This window comes from Porites lutea, chromosome 7 (genome assembly GCF_958299795.1).
Source record: "Porites lutea chromosome 7, jaPorLute2.1, whole genome shotgun sequence".
NCBI classification, from domain to species: domain Eukaryota; kingdom Metazoa; phylum Cnidaria; class Anthozoa; order Scleractinia; family Poritidae; genus Porites; species Porites lutea.
The window spans coordinates 15,095,944-15,108,481 of NC_133207.1; the positions used below are offsets into that span (position 1 = coordinate 15,095,944).

General features: G+C 39.8%; 1 pseudogene; it reads right to left on the reverse strand.

The window, feature by feature from the left end:
- Positions 1-5,268: 5,268 nt before the first annotated feature.
- On the reverse strand, positions 5,269-11,806 carry LOC140944204 (uncharacterized; annotated as a pseudogene).
- Positions 11,807-12,538: the final 732 nt, after the last annotated feature.

Sequence of the window (12,538 nt, forward strand, 5' to 3'; positions counted from 1 at the left end):
GTAAAAGTAATGCGTGAAAAAACGTAATTTTCACCATGTGCGAAACCTTCAAATCGATGAAGCTGCTGGTGGTTGAATCTTAGAAGGATGGTCTACAGATTACTGTAAAAAGTTCTTTGGGCAAGTGATTAATAGCGACGCGAGAGCTTTACAAAATCTGTTAAAAATGCAGATTTTTGACCTTCTGCGGTCAATTTTGAAGTTGCGAGTCGGACATAAATTTAGTCCCTTCATTTGTCTAAACCCACATTAAGTTAAAATAAGCAGATAGAAAACCGTTTCGAAATGTTTTTACCTTATGATGAGCAGTAAAGGACCTGTCCAAAGATCATTTTAGCACGATTTTCCTGTCATTCGTCGCTTGACCTCTGGTTTGTAACCTCTGCAATTAATACACCTCACACCCGATACACCGCGTCAACTTTCGACGTCTTCAAAGGTCGAATACTTATCTTTGATCAGTTTTAGGCGAATTTTATCACGATTGCATCTTCTTCGACGGCTTAGCCGTTTGTTAAACAATGCTTTACACTGCAAGAAAGTATATATCTGACCGGCGCGACAACGGCGCAATAATGTCGACGCCGTTCGTCACGCAATACTGTCATGTGCATTTTCACGGGGGAGGACTGGTGCTGCTTGAAAGTACATGTGGCACACCTAGAAACCCTTTATACACGACTAAAGAGTCTTTTAAAGCCGATTTATCAACGAATACTACGCATTTGCACGATGGCATTACTTTACTTTACCTTTCATGTATTTTTTTTTAAATTTAGTAATCCCAGCAAGATCAAAAGTCCTGATTTGTACAAGAAAGCGAAACCCTGAGGATTCTGGTCCTAGCAGTAAAATGGTGTCATCGTGCCAATGGCCTTTTTCTTCTTTCTTGCTTGCTTCATCTTTGCTAAAGTCTAGTTTCTACTTTAACCACTCTGGCACTCTACAATCTAGCGCTGTTGTTAGTTACGACATAATAAGGTTCTAATAAACATCGACAAAAAACTGAACCTGTTCGCACTGCGACAAAAAATAGAGTTAGGCCTTTGCAAAAAAATTGGAAAATTTTGTAATTAACAAAACTTGAAAGATGCCTACAGCTTTTTTTCAGGCGACAAAATCCGCTGTTCCTTTTATTTTGACAGCTATCCTTCGTTGGGTCATCTTATTTCGCGAACGTTACCAATTAACGTTATTGGTTACACTAACAACTCGCGTGTCTCATTTGCGAACAGGGTTTCAAAAATGAAAAAAAAGCAAGAATCATTGTTGCAGGTGGTAATCAAAAGGGATATGCTGCTAGTTGCGACCTGTTGTACACGAATTTTTGTGAGCGTAATCAGTTCTTGTTTTGTATAAAAAGGTTATGAAAGTTTTCTGTACAGATTCTTCGAGACATGTGCCTTTTATTCGTTAAAACAGTGGTTGTTATAAACAAGAGTACCGAAGTCCAATTAAACACTTTACACAAATGTATAGTGATTGTGGCCCGGGAGGGGGGGGGGGGGTAATCCCTTATATCGGCTATATAGGTGTGTGCGGCGCCAAAGAGTATGGTTTTTTTTATCTTTTTTGGTCTAAAAAAGGGTATCAATTTCGACCAGTTTGGTCTGGGTATGTTTTTTTAGAAGAAGCTACTTCTTCATAATTAGGCGATAAGACCGTTTCCCTTTGGGTTTTAGGCCAACCGGGTACGTTCCGTAACAGTACAGTTTTGTATCCCACTTAATCAAAGCGTATCAACATTGCCTTTAACATTGGTCTGACCTAGGGAACGGATTATAAGGCAGGTCTGAAATAGGGTATTGATTTAAGGATCAGGTCTGAAATAGGGTAGGAAAAATCTCACATTTTGGTCTGAAATAGGGTAAGGGTTCAGGAGGCGTGCCGCACAACCCCGCCCAATTTTTCTGGAAGTACCCCCTTACCGAGGAAATACGGTACACAGATACGTAATAGGTTAAATCAAAAAGAGTTAAAAGAACGCACAGGACAGACCACCAAACGCGTTAAGATGCATTTATATACAAAAAAAATAGAAATACCGTTTGTTGAAAGGAAAAGTTAACAAGTGCCTCCCTTATTAAGCGCCCTCCTTCCAGTATAAGCACCTCTCCTTTTAGCCGAGCTGGGGCGCTTGTTCGAGGAAATACGGTAGTTACATAGCTTGCAAAATATAACGAAGTTTTAAAGAGCTGTCTCGTAACACCACCATTACTATGATTCTAAGAGAAGGGTTGGGAAATGACCTTTATGTCAGAGGTCCCTAGACTGTGACTGCATGCATGCTTACGTTAGAGTTTGTTCTACAGAATTGCAGCTGTAGAGTTGTACTAAATTCTTTAACAACTCCAAGTACGGCTTCTATCGGCAGGTTATGGCACTGATAACGGTCCTGATACCATTTAATAAAGTCACCCAGTCTAGGAGCTGACGACCAAAATTGTGAATAAACAAAATGACCAGTATTTGGATCTTAGCAGGGAAACACCGTGTCTAAGGGTATCACTATCTTAAGCTATAGATTATCTTCATTCACTCCTATACCGGAGAGCTTTTGTGCCGGCACAATAAGAAAGCATACCCGATAGGCTTCTGTTCACACAAAGAAGGGTGATTTCGGTCCGAAAAAGCCCCGGGGGGTTACTTGGGTCAATTTTTGCCGGGTATGTGCCGCTGGCCTCTCAGAGCCCCTACCCCATTGTGGCCAATTATAGACCCCATCTTAGTCACTTTGGGCAAATATGTAATTTTCGCCATCCCAAGTTTCACTTTCACTTTCTATTTTCATGAATTTACCCATTTTTTTAGATTGAATGAGACCACTTTACTTTCCGTCTGCAGTAAAAACATTCTGGTACTTTTGCTAACCGTAAATATGACGAACAGTCTTACCCCCAAAAATCCGAAAATGTGTGACCCCATTCTAGTAACACTATTGAAAATGCGACCCCACTATGGTCAATCCAGTCGTAAAAATGCAACCCCATCCAGCGGCACATCCCCATTAGCCTCTTATAAGGCAGTACCTCCCCCCCCCCCCCCCACCCCCGGGAGAAACGCAAAGCTGCGACGCGCCGATCTCTAAACAGGAGAGTCACATACCGGATAGGTGTTCATACTTTACCGGATAGGTTTTTGTGTCTGCACGAAACGTTATCCAGTATAGTGATCAGCCTTAATTATTGCTGTTGTTCTCGTTGTGGCTGTTTGCTACTTCACCCTTCTCCACCCCGCTAAATTTGATTGCGTGACTTACAAACGGCTGCCTGCAATTCAAGATGTGAGCACCGGCATTTCTGTGTCATTCTGTTGTAGCAGTCAGATGTAGTATCTGCGCGGTAATATTTTCAGCTACTACATTCTAAGCAATGTTTAACAAATGACTGAGCCGTCGAAAAAGATGAAGTCGTAATGAAAAGCCCCGAAAGTTGATAAAAGAATTGTATTTGTCTTGTGAATATGACAGTTGCGCGGTGTACAATTACACGTTACAAGACAAAGATCAAACGACTCAATAATCGGGCTAAAATGGCCTTTTGACTTGTCTTTTACAGCAGCTTTTAAGGTAGGAACATTTCAAAAGGGTTTCCTATCTGTTTATTATAATCTACTGCGAGTTTAGACAAGTGACGGGACGAAATTTTGTCCGACACGCAACTTCAAAGTTCGGCCATGGAAGGTCAAATATCTGCATTTTTAACAGATTTTGTAAAGCTCTCGCGTCGCTATTAATCATTTGCCCAAAGAAATTTTTACAGGAATATGTAGACCATCCGTCTATAATTCAACGACCAGCAGCTCAATCGATTTGAATGTTTCGCACATGGTGAAAATTATGTTTTTTCACGCATTACTTTTACTGAAGTAAATTGTATGCCTTCAAAATTAAATTATATTGTATACAAAGAACAGAGCACTATCTCCCCAAATCATTTTAACAGATATTTAGAAGTTGTAAAAGAAGGCTGTGATGTTTTAAAGACGGTAGAGTAATCGGTTTTTGCACGCAAGGCTTTCAAACCCATGTAATAATTGAGCGCCTCAAATGACGATTTTAACGGATTTTGCTTATTTGCATTTATCTCTGAAATAAAAGGATATTTCACCGAAAGAACTATGCAGTGATTTTAGTTATACCCTAGCCTATGTAACATTAAAATATGAAAGAAATCGAATTTTCCACCCTTGCCGCGAAATTTTGAATTTGTCTGATTTTTACAGACAGGCGCTCTTAAGTGCCTAGTCAGTGTCTTCTTACATACTAATTCGGGATAGGTTTACTAATGAGCGTCACTCTACTTCAATAGGAACAATAGGCTTGCCTAGACTTGTCCGGTAAGTAACTTGAGCCCGGTTTTCGGACCGTCTATTAAAAGAAAAATAGGAATAAGAGAAGCGATCACCTAGCAACGCGAGAAACGGCTTCCTATATCTTATTTAGCGCTAAAACTCAGATATACATAAACAAAACACATACAGAAAGTGGAGTTGAAAAGTCTTTATTTCAATTTAGTTTACGTCTTCTTATTTGGCGCTAAAACTCAGATATATATACACAAAACATACACAAATTGGAGCTGAAAACTCTCTAAGTTTGTCTGACGTTTTCTCCTTTCTATCTCGAGGAAATGAAAGTCTTGTCATTTTCACGCACGGTTAATCAGTCAATTATGCGAGTTCGCAAGCCCAAAGTTGAATACAAATTAGCTCTACAGGAAAGACCCAAGGGAGAGAATCTTGACGTATTATTATAAAACAAATAACTTTTATTTTGTGGCGGTCATGGTTGGTATAACCGGTTTGACAGGTTTTAGTTATTTTCGGAAGATGATGTCATATGTATTCCGGGGTACTATGATGTCATAGTTGTTTTGATTGGTTGACCGGAATTAGAAAGACGCTCATTGGCTGTCTCGTTTGACGAAGCATTCTAAACTTGTCTGTGACTTAAAATCACAGAGGTGTTATGTAATTATGCAAGTCCTATTTCCTGCTGCTGTGATTGTCCTAGTTCCGGTTCACTGACTTTTGGCGGGCAAATCGTGCATATTAATGAGGGCAAAGATAAACTAGCTCTTTTTAGCACGAAATACAATGTTTTACTTACCCCTCTCCCTTTTCAATTTTATCTCTCTACTCAATCCCTTCTCCACAATTTTATTATTTTCCCTCCTCCTCCTCCTCCTCCTCCTCCTCCTCATTTGTATTGTTTTCCCTCCTCCTCCTCCTCCTCCTCATTTTTATTGTTTTCCCTCCTCTTAGCATGCGTGTCTTATCTTTACAGAAATAATTTGCGCAAAAGTAACTACTGATCCGAAGCTTATTCCTTTCGACAAACGGGCCCTGTTTGCAGCAAACTAAGTTCATCATGCTTGTCCATAACATTTGAGTTTTCCTAAAGTGTGATAACCTTCCTCATGTGAATCATCTAAGTCTCCCAGTCTGATCTGAGTCACTGGTAAAGCGGACTTGTCAGTCAGAAAGACCGCTGTCCTCTCTCCAACCACCGGCACTATTGTAACAGTTACACTTGTTACCATTAGAACAGGAGTTTGTTACTCCGCATGCGCACATGTTTTTGTAGCCTGTAACTCCACCCCAGTAGTTCAAACGTGTTCCGTCACGGGACACCCACCAGGCACCATTCTGCTGTATAAATTGAACATCATCATTGCATTCGAACTTGATAAACTGCTCACAGTTCTTTGAGACTTGAGTGAGTGCTGCCAACTGAGCGGTGCTAACTCCAGTGTAAGTCACATCTTTCCTGTAACAACCTGGACTACCACATCCAGGACTGACGCTATTCACATGAGTTCTACTCTCGCTGTCGTGACTTATGACTGTCACGCCAACTCCTCCCTTGTCACTCATGTCACAATACAAACTGAACGGAGCCACGCCTCCTTTGCCATCAGGGTCAATAATATAATTACCTGAAGAGCTTCCACTGTAGTCTGACTTAATACTGCTACAGGACTTCATTGTTTTAATCACTTCAACAACAGAAGTTGCCTCAACAGAACGAAGTGCGTTTTTGGCCACGCAAGAATATGTTCCGGCATCGTTTATAACCACGTTCCTGAGGAGCAAAGTTCCATTTGAATAAATCACGTGGCCGTGAGGTAAGCTTTTTCCAGTTCTTTTCCACGTGATCTCAGTGTTACCTTGAGCTGCACAGTTTAGCAACAAGTTGCGTGACTGTGATACAGTGACTTTCCGGGGAGGAGTAAGGGTAAATGTGAGCCTGTCAATCACTATTAACTGAGCAACAACAAAGTCCTGTCCAAGAAAATTCTTCGCCGAGCATGCGTAATCCCCGCTATCAGCTTTAGCTATGTTACGAATTGTCATTTTCCCATCATCCACTGCAGTCTTCCCTCTTGGTAAGGAACCAAACGCTCTCCGCCACGTGATCGTTGGTATTGGAAGACCTGTAGCTTTGCACGGCAACCTTACGTTTTCCCCTACTTCAGCGACAATAGACGAGGGTTTTTGATAGATTAAGGCAGCAACTGTAAAGTAATGAAGAAATATAATAAGCCAAGAAAATAAAAACAAGTTACAAGAAAATTAAAACAGAGGGTTCTGGGAAAACGTCTCCGAGTTCCCTTGATTAGAGCCGAACCTAGAATCTACCGATAACAGTTTCGGTCGCATTATTTTCTCCTGAGCAAAGTTACAGGGGACGAATTCACAACGACAATTTACAGTGCAATACAGCATTGCCTAATTTCATGCCGCACAGGAGCCTGGCACTACCGGATTTTCCCGCAATTTTTAAATTCCGGATTGAAAATGGCTTCCAAAATAGAAGGTAAAGCAAAGGTCATTGCGTATAGTTGAAACGATATTAAGCGCCAGATTACTCCAGAAAGTTAATATTCTAAAGCTAAGAACAGTTGTTTTACCGCGAGAAAGAATCTCGATTAAAAATTTCGAGAAAAGAAAAATCTAATCGGAGACTTTCGCTACTTGGAAGTATTGGAAGGATTCCCGGATTGTTCGACAAAAAATTTGAACAAAGAAGCGTCAAGTTTAGCTCTTTTTACGGCACTGGATCCGACGGAATATTGGGTAATGATAAGGGAGTGGGTGTACCTGTTTTTTCTAAACCGTAAAATAAAAACTACCAAAAAGCGAAACACGCCAGAGTGACCCCGAGTGAAAGGGCAACATTGTATATTAGGCCGACAAGGCTTACACTAGATTTTCTCCCCGTCGCTGCGTACGGTCTCAGAAGAAATCCTAAAGATCAGACTGGAAACAATTCTCACTGAACATGGATAAAAGCAAGTATACTTCAGTCTTACTTGAGAGGCATTTCTCGTCCGGTAACACTGCAGTTCCTGTAATTTGGGCAATCAGCTTGTAATCACGATGAAGAATGTCACGTGCATCTACCTTTTGGCTAGCATGCACTGAGTATAGACTAGTCCCTTATCTCCCTTCACGTGAACAACACTAGGTTTAACATACATAACGCCACAAAGTTCACTACACTCATTACCTTTCACGGACATAACTCTTTTCCGCGACGGGAATAATCCAGGTAAGCCCTTCCGTACTGCCCTTTTAAGTTTGGTCCAGCATACTTAGGCTACGATCGATACGTGCACAATCACATCTGTGTTCTTTTCTGCAATGATCCTCCTACTTTTCATAGTAGAAAATTTATAATCACGTTTAGTTCGGGCGACCTGTTCATCGAACAATTGCTTGCACTTACTGAGTGTCCTTAAGTTTAACTTCAGGGCATGGCGGAAATACTGCATCCTTTCCTTACTAAGTTTAGACAGATTCTCCGAGGGAATATTGATCATTAGTATATACACACTCAGTGATCTTGGTGATTTAAGCAATCTGATTGGTTCGCTATCTTCGACTATTCAACAATATTCACCTCCTAGCGAGTGGATAATGTGTGAGCTCGGTGTTTTTCCCATTTTTTTAGAGAACGATCTTTTAAAAGTCGACAAAATCCTAGGGCTGACTTTTTTAAGGCAAGAAAAGACTTGGAAGGATTCAATACGGCGTTTTTCAATTTACTGCAGCTAAGTTTTGTGCTCGATGGATTGTTTACAGCTCCCGTGTATTCGCGTAGAAGAAGCCGTTTCGTGAACTCAGCGTTTTCTAACAAGAAAATTTTGGCTCAAAAATCGAAGTTTATTTATGACGAACAAATTTAAAAGGAAATGTTTGCAGAAATTCTACGTTTCAAGTAAACAGGTAAAAGAATGATACAGGAAGACGACGTCTTACCTCGAGCAAGCGAGCCACCTTTTTGTCAGCACTTCGTGCGAAGAACGACACAACAAACCCTTTTGGCTATAAACTTGGCGAGTCAACAGAAAACAACAAAGCTCTACTTTTCTTCTCAGGTAAAGAAACAGTTCAAACTTTTAGCGGTTCCATTTAAGCCATTACGCTGTTGTTTGCGAAATGATAAACTTGTGAATTGCCATGTTTGAAAATTCTGCAAAGATCTATTTTTAAACGTACGCGCGATTTGATCTGTCAATCAAATCGTACTTTTTAATGGTTTCCTCTCTGATTTTGTTGAGATCACTAAAACAATTAATTTTTTTCAATCTCGGTGAATAGTGGCTGTGGGAATATTTACCTCGCCGCTTTCGCGGCTCGGTAAATATTTGGCCACTATTCACCTCGATTTCAAAGAATAATTGTTAAATATGTCTTGGAAAAAGAATGCTTTCGTTCGAGTTTTTACTCCGACTGTCCGCCATTTTGAAACTGGACTTTTTGAAAACTCTGGGAACATCCGGTAGTGCCAGGCCCCCGCGCGGTATGAAATTGCGGGGAAATTTCTTCGAATTGTTCCAACATTGTTACCTTAAAAATCATCGTTACAAATCGTCTTGCATAGAATCCCCTTATATAATTAGGTATATAGGACACTATAGTCGAAATTGTATTTATAGCCCAGTTGCCGCTCTATTCGCTAAAAACAGGCATTTTTGACGAGACTCATCATCCTTAGTAGGCTATGGACAGTGGGATATTAATAATTGTTCATGGGAAATTTAACAGACATCGTTGACTAGTAATGCGCCTAATTTTAAGGTGAAAGTATATAATTTAATAGAAGTTGATTTCTCATTAATAGCTTTTAATCCATGAAATTTCCAATAAGTAACAAAGGACGAGCATGTTACCTTGGACAGTTAACGTGGCTATATCTCCGAAACGACTCGAACGAATTTTTTCAAAATCTCTTCACATAATCTTCATAATGTATATAAAAATGTCCGAAACTTTCATTAAGATTGATTTACTGTAACACCTTGAAATTTCAAGACAAACCTATCCGACGAACCGGTCAAAAATCTGCGCTCCAACATTTACGGTTTTGACGTTATGGTAATTTTTCCAAATTAATGCGGACAATACATATATCCATGACTAGTACATTTCAGTGTGAGTATTGCCAATATTTTACCTTCAAAAGATGCGATAAATTCAAACTAAGATATACTAGTCATGGAGGTATGTATAGTGCGCATTATTCTGGAAAAATTAGCATAACGTCAAAACAGTGAATGTTGTAACGCAGATTTTTGACCGGTTGGTAAGACAGGTTTGTCTTGAAATTTCAAGGTGTTGCAGTGAATCAATCTTAATGAGACTTTCGGACATCTTTACATAGATTATGAAGATTATGTGAATAGATTTGAAAAAAATTCGTTCGAGTTGTTTCGGAGATATACAAGAAAGCGCTAAAAGTCCAAGTCCAAATTCTGAATGAAGTTGCACTTATACAGATGGTGAGAAAATGGGTTAGTTTTCAAGATCGCATGAACGAAAGTACACCAAAATTTCCTAGTATCAAAACATGATATTAAGCATCATTCCTACGCTACGTAAGAATAATTTGAGTCATTTATAACGTTTTTATTACATAACCTATCACGGCTATTGAAAATCTAAGGTTTGAAATATATTTTCGTTTTATTCGAATTCAAACATACAGAATTTTTTACTTCTTACGGAGATTGTTTGCTAAACACCAAACTTTAAGTTCCTAGAGTTGGACTTTCAGCAGCAGGTCTAGATCACACAAAATTCGGCTTTTATCAACTTCAAAATTTTTTGTTTACTGTTGTCATAGTAATATCGATTTTACTTAAAACTATATTTTCACAAATTTCAATCCATAACCAATTACTGGTGAAAATTTTATAGCGATCGGACAAGGTAAAAACTACTTTTAAGGCGATTGAAAAATATCGGTATGGCCTCTGAAAAACTGTATCGAAACACCTTAAGAGTCTTAAAAATGGCAGCGACCGTTTATGGAAGGGACAACTGTGCCCGGGGGTGGGGGGTGGGGGGAGGTACTTAACAACCCCTTATCCTTTAAATATACCATTTCTGACAGGAAAAGGTATCCGTTTTGTATACCTTCTATTGAGAAAGGATACCCCTTTCACATACCTTTTTTAGATCTTTGCATCTCTTTTAGCTGCTGTAGATGCACGGTCTTTTAAATGGGAATCAATCACACAAATAGTACGTTTTCTCAAGTTTACAAAGCCATAAAATTCATCTGTTAGCCCTTTTAGGCCCTTTCACAGACCCAAATGACAGATTTCCCGCTACCCTTTCGTGTACTTCAAATTCGTATACCTGAGGCCTGATAAATTAAAGGTACCCCTTTTGGGCGGAGCCTCCCCGTATAGGCCATTATAGGGAGTACGTCTCTCGGGGAACTGCGTTGCCGGTACCCGTTTGTACACCTGGGTGAAGAGAGAGAAAGTGGAGCAAAGTGCCTTGTCTAAGGAAACAACGCGACTTGAACCCCGGACCTCCAGATCCTTAATCTTTATTAGCAAACACAAATTCAACTCTTTAATACTTCACTTATAATTGAGGTGACTCGGACCACGGCTGACATAAAAGTTTGTGATTACTCTCTCAAGTTCTGCTCGTAAGGCAGGCCCCAGCGCCGCCCTCCCACCTCCCCCTCCCCCCTCATATTCAAGCCTCTTTCATTCTCCTGCGTTACATAGTCTTACAGAATGGTTCCTTAGGATGAAACATTCTATTTTTGTGGAAGGATCAGCTGCTGGTGTTCCTTGTTTGGTTTCGTGCCATTTGGTCCATAGAAGAATTTAATCAGTCTGACAGAGTTTCAGATAAACAGGAAGTGTTAATCAAATCCTTCCTAAATGCAACCGCCTCAGCTTTACAGGAATAGTGCTGAATGACAGTAACTTCCTTTTCCCTTCTCTTTCAAAAGAGCGCGCAAAGCGAGCAAAAAAATTATTTAGGAGTACTGCCGCTTTGATCAGCACGTATGAACTGAGTCAGAGTTGACCTCGCGTAAGAGGCACTTCAGTTTGTCATTTCCCTTAGTGAGCCAAAAATTGAAATCACATTTTTCTTAAAAAAGGTTGTTTTTCTCTCTGAGCTTAAATGATTCAATTCTATTTTAAATTAATTAGTCTTTTGATTCTTTTTTAAACTGCATATGGATGTTAAAAATTGAGAAAAATTGAAGAGGATGGATAGTTTAATAAGAATGCAATTACCTGAAGGTGATCCGCTCTGCAACATCTTCAACACAGAATCGATGGTTTTTTCATGACCATCGACTACTTTTGGCAGCTCGATGCTGTCTTCTCTCTCTTGATTTAAAACTTGAAGCATTTGACGATGAACATGAAGTTCGATCTCGACGTGAATCAGCGCCACGAAACAAATTGCGAATGTAACTGAAAATATCGCGGATGAAAATTGCGAGGGGTGAAAGACTTGAGGTGTCTTTGATTTCTCCATGAACAATTGATCACATAGAAAACGAGTTCTAAAACGTTGATGAATTTTAGTTCAATTGCAATTGGGGTTATTGTCGCATTCAGTGGATCAATTACGACAGCGGAAATGTTTTATGGATCTCGGATTTAATTTCCTCTGTTTGACCTGGTCTCCATTGACAACAGTGGCTATTTTCCAAACAACCAAAAATTCGCTTAGCTGTCATCTTAGCTATTTTCATGTAATCCTTACCTCAATGTCAGGTGTCTGGGGTCAATAAGACAGTGGCGGACGTCATTCGCAGAGCGGGAACTAAGCTTGATCAGGTGTTCAAGCCATTCACAGTATTAAGTTACTGAACTAGAAATACGTGTATCGAAGAACTAGCGAAGCTCGGGGGGGAGGCCCATAAAATGTCAGGGATGGAAGGGGGAGAGAATTGGAGTAAATTGTGTAGCTTGGGAGGGCGAGTTTCCACACTGGTTCTAATATTAGAATGTGAGATGTAGTTAATCGCGTTTTGATTGGAGTAAATTTCAACCCAGTGCTCTTTTAAGAAAAAGGATTTTCTGGGATTTAAATGGGGTTGGTGTTGTTAAGAAAGGGTAGCCAATGTTTCATAGGTTCCGTGTTCACCCCATTTGACCTTCCTACATGTGTAATTACAGTAAAAGAAAATGGGTGTGATAGTTAATAACTGCAGGCGAATATGCAGCTAACACATGCTATCTTTAATGTGTAATAATTATTACTTGTG